Here is a 20,190-nt window from a genome sequence, read left to right on the forward strand (position 1 = left end):
AAATTAAATAAAGGCATTTTTTCCCATTAAAAAAAAAAAAGAGCGACTTAGGGGAGAAGCCCATGGAAGAAGAAAAGAAAAGAAGGTGGAGACTTAGAAATCAGTAGTGAGGTTTAGCAACCTTAGAGAACAAAGGTTAGTTGTCTTTGAACCCATTTCTTTTCCATCTGGGAACTGAAAAAGGTAAAAGAGGGTGGGCAGCTCCGAGAGCAGGGGGTGCCCTCACCCACTCCTCTCTTCAGATGCCTGCTGCCCGGACACGTCACCACATCTCCAGGTAAAGCGAGGGGACTGTGCATGTGAAAGTCTATTCTGAGGAACAACCTTTCACAAAGTCAGATCCAAAAGAAAAAAAAAAATCAGAAAAATAAGTGATTTTAAAATTTTTATATATAAATAAATATAACAATATGGATTTAGAAAAATTGTCACTATTTTAAGAAATGTAAAAGGCAACTGGATTAATAAAAGCTCTAAGGTACGAAATATATTTGAGTTTCAAAATGCATCATTTTCAAATACTCACAGAAATACAATCTAGTTTACTAAACCAAGGCTTAAAACAGTTCCTTAGGCAAATTGATATAGTAAAAAGTTAAAAACAGCTTATAATATGTGATATTGGTTATTTTTCAGTTAATAAATGTTTTAAATAGCATATTGCTATAATTATTTAAAATATTTTTCTGTGCTTATTTATGAGGGGAGATTTTATATATATACTTATATATATATTTATATATTTAATAATATTAAAAATATATGAGGAGCCCTGGCCAGTTTGGCTCAGCAGTTAGAGCATTGGCCCACGAACCAGAGAGTCCCGGGTTCAGTTCCCACTAAGGGCACGTACCTTGGTTGCAGTTTGTCCCCAGCCCCAGTTGGGGTTGTGTGGGTGGCAACCACTCAATGTGTCTCTCACACATCCATGTTTCTCTCTCTCTCTTCCTCCCTCTCTCCCTCGCACTCTATCTCAAGATTTTTTTTTTAATGCAAAAATGTCCTCAGGTGAGGATAAAAAAAAAAAAATAAAGCAAAGAATATTTTTCCATCGATTTTTTTAGATAAGAGTGGAAGGGAGGGAGGGAAGGAGAGAGAAACATCAATGTGAGAGAGACACATCAATGGTTGCCTTCCGCATGACCCTGACCAGGGCTGGGGATTGAACCTGTAACCCAGGACCTGCCCTTGACTGGGAATTGAACCTGCAACCCTTTGGTCTGAGGGCCAACGTTCTAACCACTGAGTCAAACTTGCCAGGGTGGAAAAAGATATTTTTAAAGTGGTAAATTCTTGTTCAACCTTGCTTTAGAAAGTTGCAGACTATACCTTATGATATCTGCATTAATAATATTCTGCCCTGCATGGATTGACAGAGTATGACACATGAAGGGCTAAGAACCTATAATTTTTTTTTCTATATTTAACATTGGTCAGGCCCTGCCCTGGCCGGTTTGCTCAGCGGTTAGAGCGTCGGCCTGCGGTCCAGAGAGACCCGGGTTCGGTTCCTGCTAAGGGCACATACCTCGGTTGCAGTTTGTCCCCGGCCCTGGTTGGGTCGTGAGGGTGGCAGCCACTCGATGTGTCCCTTTCATGTCGATGTTTATCTCTCTCTCTCTCCCACTCTATCTGAACAAAATATCCAAAAAAAAAAAAAAGATATGCATTTACTACAAACTGTACTTCAAGTTTTGAATTTTGATCATTTCCTGGACTGGTGATATGCAGTATGATTCTCTCCCGTGACACAGGGCAGCAGCGGTGAGCTGAGGCTCCCTGTCAGCCATGGAATCACAAGGGTCGACAACCCATACTCTACAGTGTCCTGTGTTGCCAGCATCTTCTGGTTATTGTGTTTTGTGTTTTTTGCATCCCATCATGTACAAAATGCCCATCTGTGTCTCCTGCTTCCAGTGAGAGAGGCAATGACTATTTTATTTTATTTTATTTTATTTTATTTTATTTTATTTTATTTTTTATCCTCATCCGAGGACATTTTTCCATTTTTTGTTCAGACAGAGTGGGAGGGAGAGAGAAGAAGAGAGAGAGAGAGAGAGAGAGAGAGAGAGAGAGAAACATCGACGTGAAAGGGACACATCGAGTGGCTGCCACCCGCACGACCAACCAGGGCCGGGGACAAACTGCAACCGAGGTACGTGCCCTTAGTGGGAACCGAACCTGGGTCTCTCTGGATCACAGGCTGATGCTCCAACCGCTGAGCCAAACCGGCCAGGGCGGCAATGACTCTTTAGATGAAATAAGATAATTGCCGAACTTTGGCTAATGTAAATGTTCAGAACACATTTAAGGTAGACGCAGCTGAGCTATGCTGTTCCTTAAGTTAGGTATATTACTGCATTTTCAATTTACGATATTCTCAATTTATTGTAGGTTTATTGGGACGTGATCCCATCATAAGTCGAGGAGCAGCTGTATTTGAATTCTCAAAAGCCAGCTTAAAAGGTTTATTTAGTGCACAGAGGAGACCAGATTTCCCATACTTGGGAACAAGGTCACAGGAATATAAAATCTTTCATTCAGAAGCTGGAAAGATTCAACATAAAATGAATGATAGCCATATGCTGAAGTAACACCACTCTAGGAGGTGCCTTGTATATATCACTAATAAAACTAGCATTTCCCAAATTGTATAAAGGGACTAATGAGAACCCTGTTGAAACATATCTAAGAGAGACTGTGGTTTAACAGTATTCATTATACGTCTACTGAACACTTGCTATGTTTAAAAGATTGTGCCAGGCACTGGGATTCCAAGTCAAATTCAACATGGTCACTGCCCCCTTGGAGTTCACAATCTGGTGAGGAGAGAGACATGTTACAGGAGAATTCTATAACAGGGAGAAGCACAGCACACTGTGGGAGCACCTCCTGGGACCCCTACTCCAGCAGGGGGGTTCTGAGAAGGCTTCCTGAGCAGGTGCCCTGATGATGAGCTTTGGAAATATATTAGGTATAAAATTGGCACAGGAGGGATTGCTTTGTAAAGAAGGTGTATGTTGCCCTGGCCAGTTTGGCTCAGTGGTTGAGCGTCAGCCTGAGGACCAGAGAATCCCGGGTTCGGTTCCTGCTAGGGGCACGTACCACCAAAAAAAAAAAGGTGTATGTTAATAGGAGAATAATACCAAGAACAAATATGAGTTCAATGCTATGTGCACTGTATCAAATGGTTAATCAGCCTGCTTTCATTTAATCATCATGACCTCCTTCATCAGACATTGGGGCACCTGCGGTGTTCTAGGGACTGTGCCTACAATGGTGAGTCAAACACCTTCCGCTCTCCTACAGCTGAGTTCAGTAGGGGATGCTATACAATAATCCAACAGTCATGGAAGAGTGATGGAAAAGAAAAGTTCTTAATTACAATATTTGCAATTTCCTTCACTCTTTCAGCCATCAAAGAAAATTTCTTTTGTCTTCTCAGCGTCTCCCATCTCTCTCCCCTCCTGCCCCATCCCCAGAGGAGTTTCTTGACCTGTTGCGCCAGGGGTGGGGAACCTCTCCTCTGCCAAGGGCCATTTGGGTATTTATAACATCATTTGAGGGCCATACAAAATTATCAACTTAAAAATCGGCCTGCTATATTTGGTCAGGCTAATTTGGTGAGGCGTGCGATGTTGGCTGGTGTTGATTTCGTGGGCCTTGTTTGGCCTGCGGGCCAGACATTTTCAACCCCCTAAGAAGATGACTAATTGGTGCAAGTAAAGAAAGAAAAGAGGTAGGTGGAAACTGTTAATTTACAAGTAAAAATTGAAATGTTTAAGCTATTGCATTTTACAACTTTTATTGGGCACTTTTATTATATTTCAGGAGCAGTACAATGCACTTTACTAGCATCATCTCTTATAGTTCTCCCCCAAGCAATGGGAGAGACACTAACTGTATCCCCATTTTAAAGATGTGAAAATTGCCCTGGCCAGTGTACAGCATCGGCCTGCAGTCCAGAGAGACCCGGGTTCAGTTCCCGCTAAGGGCACGTACCTCGGTTGCAATTTGTCCCCGGCCCTGGTTGGGTCATGCTGGTGGCAGCCACTCGATGTGTCCCTTTCATGTTGATGTTTCTCTCTCTCTCTCTCTCTCTGTCTCTCTCTTTCTCTCTCTCTCTCTCTCTCTCCCCCTCTCACTCTATCTGAACAAAAAATGATGAAAAAATATCCTCAAGGATTAAAAAAAGTAAATAAAATATCCTTAAAGAAATCCTTAAGGATATCCTTAAATAAGGATCTTTATTTATCCTTAAATAAAGATGTGAAAACTGAGGCATAAAGAAGTGAAGCAACTTGCACAAGGTTGTAGAGTTAAGAGGAGGTGGAGCCAGGATTCAAAACCACGTGGCGTGACCGCAGAGCCCACAGTGGCTGCCGGAGAGCTGACTCTCAGGGCAGGTGTGACGGAGAGTCCAAGGAATGGGAAATGGATGTGGTGAAGTGTCGCTGTGAGTTACTTACCGGATCCCTCTGATTTTCTCTGATTTCAGTAATGAATTGAGTGACTGTGTTGGGAAAACACATGATCACAAATTGTGCTATGGTTATGAAGGAAAAATACAGAACACAGAGCACAGGCAGGGGTCCCGATCTGGCCTACAGGGCCAAGGAAGCTCTCCTGAGGAAGCCACATTTGAGCCTGATCTGAAGGCTGAGTGAAGTTACCTGAGTAAAGTGTTTGGAGGTTGGGTGGGGCGGGGGCAGGTGCATTCCAGGCAGAGGGAACAGTGTGTGCACAAGCAGGAGGAGAGGGTGGAGACTTTGAGAAACTGAAAGGTGAGAGAGGGCCGGGTTTGGAAGGTTCATTCAGATTCCTGTCATCATCCTTCTGTCTTCAGAGTTAAAGACACCCCTTTCCTCCAGGTATGAGGAGGGCATATGAGGGTCTTATGACCTGCTTCGGGGAAAGGTCAAAAAGTCCTTCCTGCATCTGTCACTTCTCAAATTCCCTCATCTTGAAATATTGAATTTACCAAGATGCTATATTTGGGGGCTACGGTGTCCTTATTGATAGGAAAATGGTCTCTAGGGCCAGGCTGCCTGGTTTGAATCCCAGCTCACTCTCTTTAGATGTATGCCTTTGGGAAAGTGACCTTTCGGTGCCTCAGTTTTTGTCGTATGTAAAGTGGGGTTAATAATATTAATCATACACAGGGTTGCATGAGGATCAAATAAGTTAACATATGACTACCTACTGTTCTTATTACCAGATAACTTTTTTTTTTTTTTTTTTGAGATGGACATGTAAGTATGAGTGAGATTCCATGGTGAGGAGGAGTATGAATGGAGGAAGCAGTTTTCAAAAAAGATAGATAGTCAGGCCAGTGTGGCTCAGTGGTTGAGCATCGACCCATGGACCAAGAGGTCACCGGTTGGATTCCCAGTCAAGACACATGCCCAGGTTGTGGGCCTGATCCCCAGTGGGGGACATGCAGGAGGCGGCCAATTGATGTTCTGTCTCATCGGTAGTTCGTTCTATCTCTCTCTCTCTCACTTCTTCTCTCTGTAAAATCAATAAAGAGGGGGGAAAATTTAAAAAAAAAAAAAGGTGGATATAGGATAGTGGAGGGTGATCAGAAAATTACTGGTTTTCCAGTTTTTCTGAGGCAGAGGCTGCAGGCTAGGAACAGAAGACATATAAGCTAGAATGTTTGGTGAGCATCATTTAAGATGCCCGGCTGAGAAATGCCTGCTTAATTCCAAGGAGCATATAGAACTTCTGAAGACTTTTGAGCAGTATACAATAGAATAAGGTTGTACCTTGGGAGAAGTAATCTGGCAGTCACATAGTGTAAATTATCGTGGGAAAGACTCACTTTGCATTCACTGAGAAACCTTGCTAAAAATTTTTTCTTAAGTAGACTCTCATACAGCCAAGCAAATATATGGAGCAGCTGACAAAATAAGCTGGACTATCTGGCAATCACATTTCTCAGGGTAAATTAATATGACCTATGGTTCGTAAATCAGTCCATCCAAATATATATCAATTGACTTGCTTATGACTTTAAAATGCATTTCCTGCAAGATGGATCTAAGAACACTTACAAATATGTGCAAATACAGCAGCTAAATGAATCAGAAATGAAAATCAAAAGCCATGTAGGGGAAATGGAAAGGTAATTATCCAGGATAAGGATCTAGAATAAGATGGTAAATTCAACTGATTATTACATTAGCTCTAGCTTCCTAAAAGCCCAGGCATAAAAGGAACCTAAATTGTGCAGTTCTTAATGCCCAACAAAAGGAAATGTATTTGTTTTTTAGGTAAGACTAGCTTTTTCTTCCTGGAGTTTAATGGAAAATAAGCATATGCCTTCTAGTGACGTCCAGTGTTCAGACAATGAGAAGTCAATCTTCATATTGTCATTTCTAGTGATTAGTCAGCATGAATGTCCCTCAGAGCCTGATGATCCTTCAGAATTGGTAGAGAAGGTTTTTCTGAACTTAAAAATAAAGACTTGGAAAAAAGTATCATAGGTGTTTGTCATATACGTGGAGATGCCCAGGGGAGAGTAGCAACGCGAAGGCTGTTTTGCCTGTCACAGAGGATGAGGTCCAGAAGAGGTCCTCACCACAGAAATGGTCTGGCTAACTTTTTATGAGAAACATAGGTTATTTCAACTTAATTTTAAAAGATAAGCTATTTTAGCAGATAGAAAAGTACACAATATCATACTCAATATCCACATTTCCACTACCTATACAGTCGTCCCTCACCACTTCACGCTTCAACTTTCGTGGCTTCACTCCATTGCATTTTTTTCAAATATATTCATTAAAAAGTTGATCGAGACAGTGAAAATGATACAGCGCGCGCTCGGTTGTCTGAGCCAATCATACATCCCGTATTACAATTACAATTAAAATTACTGTACGAATGGACTGTAGGCCTATGTATTCGAGCACCCCAAGAATCCTTCAAGGCCAGGTGCAACCGCTAGAGTCTGGAACGGATTAACCGTGATAAACGAGGGACAACTGTATTTAGCAGATGTTTCTCTAACTTCATATTTGAAAATTTATTTTAAAGAAAGTGCCTGGCTGGTGTGGCTCAGAGAATTGAGCATCGTCTCATGGACTGAGAGGTCCCGGTTTGATTCCAGGTCAGGGCACATGCCTGAGTGGCGGGCTCGATCCCCAGGAGAGGGCGTGCAGGAGGCAGCCAATTGATATTCTCTCTCACATCAATGTTTCTATCTCTTTCTTCTTCTCCCTCCTCTCTCTCTAAAAAACAATAAAATTTTATTTTAAATAATAAACATAAATAAATAAAGTTTGAGAGACAGTTGAAGTCCCTTTTCTACCCTATCTGATTCCAGTTGGCTCCTTTCTTTACTAGAGTCAACTAGTATCATGAAGTTGGTGTGTATTCTCTCCATCTGTGTCTTTCTAGTTTTACTAGAGGAATGTATACATAAACAATATATGATATTGATTTGTAGCAAGCCATGGGAATTATTCTGCAAGTTTTAAATCCATTATTATGTATTTATGATTTACTCATTAACATCTAAGTGTAGATGTAGCCCATTCAATATTTAGCTATGGAAAAAAAATGTACATAATAGAGATACCCAATTAATGCACATCTGAGTTGCTTTCAGTTTTCATTATTATAATGCTGCACTGAACATCCTTATACATGTCTCCTTGAGCACCTGCGTAAGTTTCTCTCCGGGATATACTTAGAAACGGAATTGTTAGACTGTGAGGTATGACTATCTTATACTTTATTAGTGTCAAAGTGCTCTCTGAACTGACTAAACTGACTTACTACTGAGGCAGGAGAGCTAAATTGAAGTACCCAGTTGCTCCTCCCTCCCCCTCTGTACAGAAACAGACTTGCAAGAGGAAGCAAGCTTCCAAGGGAAAACTGCAGAGACAAACAAGGACCAGTTCTGTCCAGCTGAACCAGGCACCTTGACGGAAAGGTGACCTATAGCCAATTATAGTACCATTATCATATCATTAGCATTGCAGGTAGACCAGTACCATCATGCACCCATGTCATGACAGTTCCAGAGAGGACCACATAAGGACAAAATTCCCCTTCCCCTTGGAGAGGTGGGCCTCCCCACTCCTTGCCTTAGCTCCACCCAAAACCCACCCCCTTATGAGTCCCTCCCCACTAGTCCAAAATAAAAGCCCTACCGGTGAGACCCCTCACAAGACTCAGTTCTCGAGCCTGACTGCACCCTCTATCTGAGTGTGTACTTTCTCTGTAATAAAACCTCTGTGCTTTACTGAATCTTGTGTCCTCTCAAATTCATTCTTGTGTGGAGACAAGAATCTGGACACTGTCACTGGGTCGAGGCCTCTCTTGGCCTCCCTGTGAGCCTCTGGTCACCACTACCAGCAGAACATCAAAGCTTGGGGTTGCTATACTTTTTTTTTTTTTTTTATGTGTATAATGGTAGCTCATTGTTTTGGCTTCCAGAATTATTGGTAAATGTTTTTATCTTTTCAAATGATCATTGGCCATTTAGGTATGCTCCTCTGTGAATTACCTTTACTCATTTTTATAATTGGTCATTTGTATTGTTTTGATTTTTTTTCCTACTAATTTGTATGATTGCCATATATGGTCATCCTATATTTTATATTTGAATTTTATAAGTTTTAAGTATATTCTCCTGTCTGTGACTTGTTTTCAAAAATATCTGTGGGCCTGGCCAGAGTGGCTCAGTTGATTGAGCATTGTCCTGTACACTGAAATGTTGCCAGTTCGATTCCCATTCAGGGCACATAAAATTATCAAAAGAATATAGAGTTGGAATCTATCCTTGGACGTGCAGATGGCCTTTCTAAGAACGTAACAGGAAAAACAACCAATAAAAATGATTACAAAGCTTCTAGGGTCATAATGATGATGACAGTGATACAGTAGAACAAAAAACTACAGTCTTATCTTTAACTTTAATATGCAAAGAAGTCTTATGTCTGAAAGGTCACATACTGAAGGTTGACAAAATTGTGATGTCGGGGGAAGAGGGAGAAAACATTCAAGAAAATGTGATAGGATTATGGGCCATTTTTCCCCCTGTATTTCCTAGGTTTTAATTTTTCTATAATAAACACACAGTATTTTGCATGTCAGGAAAAGAAAAACCATACTTTGCAAACTAGTGCTGAAGCTTTAAAGTAAGCTAAAGGCTAAAGTCACTCTAAGAGTCACATTGATGTCCCCACCCCACCCCCTTTCTCCCTCTAAAAATCAATTTTAAAAAATTTTAATTGATTTTTTAGAGAGAGAAAGAGAAAGGGAGATAGAAACTTTGATGTGAGAGAGAAACATCAATCGGCTGCCTCCTGCACACCCCCAGGAATCGAACCCAGACCTCTCAATCCACGAAATAACACTCAATCCACCAAGCCACACTAGCTGGGCTATTTATTTATTGTTTAATTTAAATAAAAGGGCTCATCTCATACGTTAAACAGAATATCCTTTTCATATGTATTCCTTCATATACAAAATATAGCTTCATAATGACAAAATTAAAATTTTGATGTAAAATTATGGCTTTTTTGTGTATATGAAAGTGTGAAATAGCAACAGCTGAATTTAAATATTATTGCCATGTTTGTATGAGTAATAAAATATAAATACATGAATTGATAAATCATATTTCTTTCATAAAATGTAATTTTCTTGCCTTCAATTCATGCTTATTTTTATGATGGTGACCACCTTAATCTTGTTACAATAAAGATTTTTACCCATTATGTTCTATTGACAGTAAATACCTGATGGATTAAAATTAAAATGCAATGTTATTCAAAGTATACATAATTCGCATACATTTTAAATTTAAAGGTACATTAATGGAAATATTGATTTTTAAATTTTAAATAATTTTAGTTAATACATATATTAATATTAAAATTTTAATTATACTTTTTTTCTAGTGAAAGGGAAGGAGGGAGAGAGAGAGACAGAGACAGAGAAATATTGATGTGAGAGAGACACATTGATTGGTTGCCTCCTATACAACCCTGACCAGGACCGGGGATAGAACTTGCAACCCAGGTATGTGCCCTTTACTGGGAATCAAACCCAAGACCCTTCAGAGTGCAGGCTGATGCTCTACCACTGAGAAAAACCAACCAGGGCTGAATTATAATTTTTATTTATTTTTTTATGTTTATGACTGAGCAACAATTTTTAAATTTATTTTTCTTTATTGATTTTATAGAGTAAATTATAATTTTTTAAAGTTACTTCTCAGATATTTAAAAGGAGATATTAAATTAAAAGGCAGCCCAGCTGATGTGGCTCAGTGGTTGAGCATCAACCCATGCACCAAGAGGTCGCCAGTTCGATTCCAGGTCAGGGCACATGCCCGGCTTGTGGGCCCAATCCCCAGTGGGGGGCATGCAGGAGGCGGCCAATCAATGCTCTCTCTTATCGATGTTTGTATCTCTCTCTCCTTCTCCCGTCCTCTCTCTCTAAAATCAATAAAGAAAAAAATTAAAAGGCAAATACAAATTATAAGAAATGACTAACAGTCTTTAAAAGACTATTTATTTATCTGTTAATCCACACCTGAGGACATTTTTTTCCATTGATTGATTTTTAGAGAATGGAAGGGAGAGAGAAACACTGTTGTAATTGGTTGCCTCCCTCATGCTCCCTGACCAGGATTGAACTTGCAACCTAGGTACATACCCTTGACCAGAAATCAAACCTGAGACCCTTTGGTGTGAGGGCCAATGCTCTAACCACCAAGCTACACTGGCCAGGGCAAAATACAATTTATTTAAATAAAACTAAATTTTGAAACTTTTTTGTAAATAATTCAATCACATTGAATATTTTTATGAAAATAAAACCATTTGCGCCCTGGCCGGTTTGACTCAGTGGTTTAGAGTGTCGGCCCGCGGACCAGAGAGTCCCGAGTTCCATTCCCGCTAAGAGCACGTACTGTGGTTGCAGTTTGTCCCTGGCCCTGGTTGGGATCGTGTGCGTGGCAACCACTCAATGTGTCTCTCTCACATTGATGTTTCTCTTTCTCCCTCCCACTCTATCTGAAGATAAATGTAAAAATGTTCCCTCGTGAGGAGAAAGAAAGAGAGAGAGAGAGAGAGAGAGAGAGAGAGAGAGAGAGAGAGAGAGAAAGAAAGAAAGAAAGAAAGAAAGAAAGAAAGAAAGAAAGAAAGAAAAGAAAACCATTTGCAATTCTAGTGCTAAATGTTCATCAAGTTTTTTATTGGCATCTTATTTTTGTCCTTGTTATACCTAGATCAGGGGTTCTTAAAATTTGGTCTCAAGTCTCCTTTAAGCAACTAAAAATTATTGCAGACCCCAAAAAGCCTTTGTTTATGTGGCTTCCTTCTGGTGAATTAAGAAATGTTCAAACCTGTAGAGAATTTTTATGAGGTTATTTGGGTCAAATTGATAACAATTGCCACAAAACAAAATATCAGTGGACTGATAAAATGCTCCAGAGAATGGCAGTTTTACAGCTTATTTTATACTTTAGACTAAAAGGAGGAGCCATATGGGGGTTACATAAAATCCATTGGTGGTAGTGTGCTGGCACATTTATAACCCTATATTTAATGATTGGTAAATTATTGTGCTGCTCCATAATTAATGATTGGGAAAGTCACTGTGTGCCCTCTATCTGAACCTGTTTAGTCAAAATGACCTCAGTAAACTGGAATACTCCCTGGCGTCTGACAGAGTCCATGGAGCCTGGAGGTCTTGAGTTAGAGGCTCGACCTCCCCCACAATCTCAAGGAATCAGGCTTGCATTGTGTTTGTGCAGCTCGGGGCTAAGTGTGACCCAATGTACCTTGACATACCTGAAATACCTGGGTGTTCCTGTTATCCGCAAGGCAAACTAATTCTATACAGCATTGCTGTGGCCCTGGGCATTATTATATCAAGAAGATCCTATTTTCTGTAAGGTATAAAAGGCATGTAATAAAGCATATCGGGGCTGATCTCCGAAGACTCTGTCACAGGGGTGTTCAGAAATCAGACGCAGGCCAGCTAATAAACAGCTCTTATTTGGACTTCAATTCTCTAGTGGTCTTTCTTTGACTCTGTCGTGCCACAACATTTGGAGGCCCCAGGGCTGGTCTCCGAGAACTCGGGATCAAGTCATCGGCCGGCTTTGCTCTATTTGGCTCTGGCGACTCGCAGTTCTCTCGTGCAACAACAGTGGGCAGGAGAAATCAAAGGTGGAGGATCTCTGGAATTGGATAAAAAGTAAAATGCGCCCTGGCCAGTTTGGGGTTAGAGTGTCAGCCTGTGGACCAAAGGGTCTTGCGTTTGGTTCTTGGTCAAGGGCACATACCTGGGTTGCAGGTTTGATTCCTGGTCCCCTGGTCTGGGTCATGCAGGAGGCAACCAATGGATGTGCCTCTCTCACATCAATGTTTCTCTTTCTTTCCCTCTCTCTCTTTCTTTCCCCCTCCCTCTCTCCCTCTATTCCACTCTATCTAAAACGCAATGGAAAAATATCCTCAGGTAAGGATTAACAACAACAAAAAAGTAAAACGGAGAGACATACTTCTTAGAAATGGTATGCAGGGAACAAGATAACAGTGATCTGGTGCTGGAGGTTGTCCCTGAGGGTCTGGAAAAGGAGGTTACTCTAACGTCAAAGGTATGTTATCTTAGATGCGAAGACAATAGACAGTCTTACTTAAGGTACAGACTGACCTTTGTCAAGGAAGCTACAGGCCTAGGATCTGACTATTGCCACGACCTGCTTTTAGTTATAAATTTTTATGTTCAGACCATCCTACTGAAAGAGGCAGGAGAGAATAATAGAATAATAGAGAACTAATCAAAGTGGGGTACTAGCCAGAGTTATAAGAAACGTTGAACATCCTTGTGCTGTTCATCGTGATTGCTTTGTTCTGATTCAAGAAAAGCCATTCTGAAAAAAAAAAAGAAAAGAAAAGAAAAGCCATTCTGACCTGGCTGAGAGTTGTGTGCCCTGGGAGTCGACCTCGGGAATGCTGTACAGTCTCCTTATCTAAGAACAAGGGAAAGCTGCTCACCATCATGGAGAGACTAACAACCTTGGAGCTCTGGAGCTGGTGCACTGCAGACAACCCTTCATGGCCCCCAGCCCACATTCTCCAGCCCACATCACTTCCCCATGCCCATTATTCTATAACCCGTTTACCCATTGTTACTCCTTTAACTTCCCCATACCTGTCATCTGTAACCAGTTTTCCCCTTGTTATTCCTTTTTGCCTACCTGCCCTTCCCCACATAGCTACCCAATATAAGGACCGGCTATCAAGGGGGATCAGAGCAGATGACCTGCTACTCTCCTATATTGCCGGCAATATTGGAATAAATGCTCATATACGATTCTACCTGGTCTCTGCTTACCTGGCTCAGGTAGTGACAGGCCACCCGGACCCATTCGTTGTCCTGTTTCACTACATGGTTACTTTTGGTCTCTGAGTTCGTTCCTAAGGCTCGCCTGTAGGCCTCCCCTGAGCTTGCCAGGTGTAGTTTACGTCACTTTTTTGCTCACACGTCTATCAATATTCACATGTTGGAATTAATCCTGGGAAGTTTTTAAAACACAAGAGCATATAAACAAAGATTCCTTCCACTCTTAGAGCAATGATGGCATTACATGTCTTGCAACCTCTAGAAAATTCCACTATATACTTGTGTGAAAGCATGAGAATAAAAAAGGCAAATAATTCTTAGCATTATTAAGGAAACAATAGTTTGGCCCTAGCGTGTTTGGCTGAGCGGTTACAGCATCAGCCTGCAGACCAAAGAGTCACAGGTTTGATTTTGGTCAAGGGCACGTACCTCGGTTGCAGTTTGGTCCCCGGCCCTGGTCAGGTTGTACAGGAGGCAATTAGTCAATGTGTCTCTCTCGCATCGATGTTTCTCTCTCTCCTTCCCACTATCTGAAGATAAATGGGGGGAGGGGGGACCTATTAGGTGAGGATTAGAAAAAAAGAAAACAATAGTTGGACCTGAAAGGGTCTCTGGGTCTTCAGGGGACCCAGAACCACTGATCCAGAACAATATACTACAGATTCACGTGTAATAGGACCTGTCTAATATTGCAACATGATCCGTGGTACTCCTCTGCCACTGTCGTAAACACTGCTACTCAGTCAAAACATTTGTATCCATGAATCTGAAGAGAAGCAAGAAAATGGGCCCTCACCACAAGTTCCAAATGATACTTCATTATCCAAGAATCTACTGCATTAGAGCTGTCTAATAGGAAGGCTCTGACAACTTCATTTGTCTTTTCTCTTAAGTACTTCCTCCCTTTTCCCCGGGGCCCCAAAGTGTGTTAGTTCCCAAAGCTGAGCCAGCTCTCGTTGTCACTGGGTTTTTCTACCTTCCCCTCTTTCTGATCCTTATCCTAAACTCCTGGCACTTATACAAAATACTGGAGGGGGCCATCATTAGGAGAGGAAAGTGGTCCGCTCTGGTCTCCATCCGTGGCAGCCCCACCTCCCACCTCGGGTAACCTGGGCCAGCATCATTCTAGGCACAGCACCACAGGACTTGCTCCTGGAAGTGTGAGAGCCCAATTCCATATGGGTGCCCATCCGGCTCCCACCCAGCACCTTGGGGCTGATGACACCTCTAAGACTGCAACAGGGACCTCTCCCGTCACCGGCATGGGCCCCCTCCCCCAGGTCTTCCATTGCTTGGTCCTTCACTTGGACTGAAGCAGATCTGCGCCCCCTCTTTCTCTCTGGGTTAACTTCCTTGCCTGAAAAATCTTCTGGATCCCCTTTCAGGCCACTAGGAAGTCATCAGAAACTCGGAGCGTCTGTGATGCTCTCCTGCTTAGACCCTCCATGCCAGTGTCCTGTCGGCCTTCTCTCTCTAGAACTGAAAACTCCCGATGGCCCCGGCCGGTTTGGCTCAGCGGTTAGAGCGTCGGCCTGTGGTCCTGAGAGACCCGGGTTCGGTTCCCGCTAAGGGCACGTACCTCGGTTGCAGTTTGTCCCCGGCCCTGGTCTGTTGTATGGGTGGCAGCCACTCGATGTGTCCCTTTCACATCGATGTTTCTCTCTCTCTCTGTTCCTCTCTCTCCCTCCCACTCTACCTGAGCAAAAAATGGAAAAATGTCCTCGGGTGAGGATAAAAAAAAAAAAAAAGAAAACTCCCGATGAAGGGCAGGACAGCAGTTTTCTCTACTCTTGAGCCCCTACCCCACCTCAAGCTTCATGGGACAGGTGGTCATATCACCCTCTGCCCAGGATTTATTTCTGAGTGTAGAGGCACAGTACAGGGACTTCATGCTACATTTGATCATTTTCCTCATCTTTGTAAATCTCTCCCCTCTTATGCTAGAGCCCTCAGTGTTTGCCCTAAAAAACGAAGGTTGCTTTTCTCTTTGCTTCCCTTTCCTGCTTCTTAGAAGTCCCCAGTGGGAAAAACGCAAGCCCCATGCCTCTGAGTCTGAAGGGAGAAGGGTGGAGAAACTAACCCTGGAGACCACATTACTAGTCTGCCACCTACACCGTATTCACTGGATTTTGCTTTCTTTCCCATTACCTTTTCTTTTTCATTTTTTAAAATAAACATAAATTGTTAAAAGGTCAACTAATTACTTCTCATTCATGAAACACGGATCAACAAAGGCTCTTTTTCTACAGGATCCTTTGGGGGTTTGGGCACAGCGATCAGGGTCTTTGTAACTACTCGCTCCTCTGCAGCGCAGGGAGAGGCTGGCGAGAAGTAGGACGCATGCGCAGTGCTGCCTCTGGCCAGGTGGGCTGGGCTCTGCGGCTTGTAACACTTGCAGAAGGCCCTGCATTTAAGTTTTGAGGCCACCCGGCCTCGGCCTCGTTTCCATCCGGTCTCCCCACAATCTTCCCGGCTTCCTCATCTTAGTCACTTCTCAAACGCTCCCTGTGGAGTTCAACTATTTTCCCTAAGGCTTTTTCAAAGGGCCTCTTCTGTGCTTTTCACACTGAGCATTACTTCAAAGGCTCGGCAGCCCTGGGAAGGGAAGAATGACAGTAAAAGAAATCCCAACTGGAGGGAGGTTTGCTTTGGCAGCTGCCTGATTGTTCTGAAGGTGGCGAGGTGCCTGCTCCATCCTCTGCGGTTCACTTGCCCTCACAGCTCATTACAGATGTTTTCATTCGGTCTAGTTTCCTCCTGTCCGTCCCTTCTGGGCCTCTGCGCCCCAGCCCCTACTTCCAGCAGGCTTATGTAAATTTCCGCGAGGCCTCAGCTGCTCTTGCTCCATAGATCCCTTTATCTGTTGCCAACACTGAGATTCTCCTAATCTTGCTCTGAGCCACACTCAGGAGGGGAGAGGCTCAAACGCTCAGAAGCTGGGGCCCTTGGCTGTTTAGCTCTGCGATTTCTTTTAAGGCCACTGGGCTTAGCATGAAAACCCGTCCATCAGAAAGCCTGCCCATCATGTGCTCAGGAAACATTTGTGGGCCTCAACCCAAATCCTAAACCTTGGCAAGAGTATTACCGCTTTGTGCTGGGGTTGCAAATATTTAGAAAAATTAAAGCACCCTGCAAGCCAAACCAATCAATCACTGGCTGAATTCACCCTGCTGATACTCAGTTCAAAACCCCTAACTGACTTGCCTGACCTAGGAATTCTTGACCTACTGAAGTAATTTTGACCTGCTCTTAAAGAGTTGGCTTATTTAAAATGTTTTTAAGGTCTGAACTGTGAAGCCCAGAAAACGATCCACACAGCCCCCAGGATAAGTATATGCTTTGACATCCATGAGGGTGTCTTTCTAAGACAGGATAGTAACACTAGGAAAATTCCTTGGCAAATAAAATGGGGAAACAGAGACAGAGAGCTAAACAAACTGGCTGAGCAATTTACAGCCAGATACAGAAGGTCACCTCCCTAGAGATAACATCTAGTCCTCAGCTGTATTTCAGCTCCAGACCCAGAGAAGCAGCAAAACCAGGTGGGTGACACTAGGACCTGCTGCAATGGCTAATGGATTCCTGCCTGGTGATGACCAATCAGGGGAGACCACGAGCCTAAAAGGGCACACCTGGAAAATCTGAATAGTCTATTGAGATCTCCCTAAACTCCCAGCCTTTAAAAACCATCAAAACAAAGGACCCAGCATGTGTTCTCCCTCCTGGGAGCATGCCACACCTTTCCCTTTCCCCTCTTCTTCCCCCACAGGCATGCATCTCAAACTCGAAGGGAGCCCACAAGACTTGCAACCAAGGGAGCACTGGGCAGCAGCAGCAGTAGCTTGTCCTGGGCTAACCCCCTGAACCTGTCCACAAGGCCTCCTTTTCTCTGACTCTCCAGTGAGCTAGAGCAGCCCCGCCTAGGCTTACTTCTTTCCTATTACATTTCTAGAGAGCCAAAGCAGCCCCTCCTAGCCTCTCTCCTGTGGCTTCTATCCTCTGACTTTTCAGTGAGCCAAAGCAGCCCCGCCTAGGCTCTCTCCTGTGGCTTCTTCTATCCTCTGACTTTTCAGTGAGCCAAAGCAACCCCGCCTAGTCTCTCTCCTGTTGCTTCTTCAATCCTCTGACTTTTCAGTGAGCCAAAGCAGCCCCTTCTAGGCTCTCCTTGTTGCTTCTATCCTCTGACTTTTCAGTGAGCTGAAGCAGCCCGCCTAGGCTCATTTTGTTCCTATATTTCCAGAGAGCCAAGGCAGCCCTACCTAGGCTCTCCTGTTGCTTCTTCTATCCTAAGCCTTTCTTTATTTAACTCTCCCTACCTTTAGTAAATGTACTTTCAAAATCACTTGGATTTGTGTTGTGAAATCATTCCTGCAGAAAGTCAAGAACCCACACACCACTAGCCAGCCCGAGGCAGACCTGCTAAAAGCCAGGTTCCCTTTCCAGTAATATTTCCTTCAGGTGAACTTGGAGATCCGGCTAGGTTAAATATCGAATCCTTTGCTTAATGAAACAAGGCCCACAAAACATCCTTATTTTCTTGCAGAACTTGGCAACGAATTGCTGAGTGGATGACTCTTTCATGATCACTACTATCAAGTGGGTTCATCAGGAAGAGACATGAAACCTCAGACATCCATTGTTCTTTTCTTGGTTCTGTCCAGAGGCTGCTTATCCCTCCAAGGACCCTGGACCACTGCCTTTTCCTTCCCCACTGACTCACTTACTCCATGAAAGGTCAGGGCAGCTGAACAAACACCAAGTTCCCGAGTTAGATTAACAAAGGCCTTTTCTGGGGCCTCAAGCTTGTTGATGATGTGAGATTGTTTCCTAAAAGAAAACAATCTCTGAGAGCCTAAGCCACCTGCTAAAAAGACTTCCTGCCTGTCTGATACAGTCCAAGAACAAAACCTGGTATAGAGCATCTGTAACCTGCTCTGCATTGGGTACGGGATAAGTTATCCTAGTATTGCATTCTTTTGCATTGAGCTAACTCAGCAAGCAATAGGTCAGTAAGTGACCCGTATGAAGTTCTGCCTGTGCAGAATTACATCAAGACATGATGGGTCAGCAGAGCAATTTCCAAGTGCCAGTGTGTGTGTAAGAAAACAACACTGGGCCCTGGCCAGTTTGGTTCAGTGATTAGAGCATTGGCCTGTGGTCCCGAGAGACCCGGGTTCAGTTCCCGCTAAGGGCATGTACCTCGGTTGCAGTTTGTCCCCAGCCCTGGTTGGTCGTGTGGGTGGCAGCCACTCGATGTGTCCCTTTCACGTCGATGTTTCTCTCTCTCTCTCCCCCTCTCTCTCCCTCCCACTCTACCTGAACAAAAAATGGAAAAATGTCCTCAGGTGAGGATTAAAAAATAAAAAAAATTAAGAAAACAACACTGGAAATGTAATAAGACTACGGAAAGTGTACTCTACAAAACCCTATCCTCTCAGGGAAAGTACTGCATGTGTTTCAAAGGCATAAAGTTCTTATATAGCCACTTGCTCTGGGGATTGGAATCTTTAAGAGGCATCCTTGAATAGTTGGCCAACTAACTACCTTCTAAGGAAGACAAGTGCAGTTAATTACTCTTGTTTTCCTAGTGAGGTGCGGCCAGGGTAGAACTGCCTGGTCAGTAGAGGAGATGCTGCATCCTGCTGCCCATGTCCTTCTCCTGCCCATCACCTCAGCATCTGGCATCTCCCTCAAACACCGACCTGAAAAGTCTAGAGCATTTTTAGAATATTAGTTTAAAGAAGTGCCAACGTGCTACCTTGCCAAGGATCAATGCATCTGGCGAACACCCTGGACTTCAGGAGTTTGCCATCTTGGAGATCTGACTGGTTCATACTGTGGATGTAGCATTATTCCTCTGGACAGTTTTTAAACTAGGTAGTTTGAGTGTGTCCTGGTTCCAGACCTACCTCTTAGGGAGTGGGTGGTAGTTGGGGAGATCTCCAAGTGAATCTGCTTTAGGGATAAAAGAGGAAGCAGGACTTCTCTGCTGTCACTCAGCTAGTTTTCACAGAACACTGAGTCTAAAATTATTAAACTCCCTGGTTCTGTTGCCCCAGCCATCATCTTATTCTGGCCAAGAGCCCCCCCACCCCCCTGCCTCCTCCCAACAGGAGTTGGCTGCACATAGAGAGTCTCTGGGCTACACACCTGACACTTCTATCAGTAGGAATGAGGAAGGCAGCTAAAGGGACAAGGGACAGGAGAAGGGGCCTAAGGAGTGAAATAATTTCTCAGAGATGCTGGGGAGACAGCTGGGCCATGGGTGAGGTACACTCTAGAGTGGCTAAGTGACTGACCTTTGTGCCCTGTGATTTCTTTGAGGTCCCTGGTTTCACACCCTACTGAGTCTATGCCTTCACAACAGATTCAAGTCAGAATTCACGAATTCTGCCCATGTCATTTTCCACTCCCGCCACCAAAGCACCTTGCTCTCCAGCTGTAATTCATTACTTATGGATCTATCCTGTCTATTAACATGGATGTGCCGTCTGTTTGCCCTTCGTCCCTTCCTCAGAAGGCCAGCTCAGAGCAGTTCCGTGCGCGGGGACAGAGAGCGCTGGAAGCTCATGGTCACAGCAAAGCAGGTCTTGCAGCCCTCTGCCTCCCCACAGCCAACCCTGGCCCCTCTGCTGTGAGGGTTCCTCTTGTGCTTTGCTCAAAATTTTCACTAAGATGAAAAGTGAATTCAGTGCATTACAGTTTAGGCAAAATAAATGACATTTTTCCAAAATTAAAATGGAAATCTGGCATCAATCTTTTTTTTTTTTTTGACTAGGCAAAGTTTTTAGTTAATAAGAAAATCACTTCTTTAAA

This window comes from Molossus molossus, unplaced genomic scaffold, assembly GCF_014108415.1.
Source record: "Molossus molossus isolate mMolMol1 unplaced genomic scaffold, mMolMol1.p scaffold_m16_p_1, whole genome shotgun sequence".
NCBI classification, from domain to species: domain Eukaryota; kingdom Metazoa; phylum Chordata; class Mammalia; order Chiroptera; family Molossidae; genus Molossus; species Molossus molossus.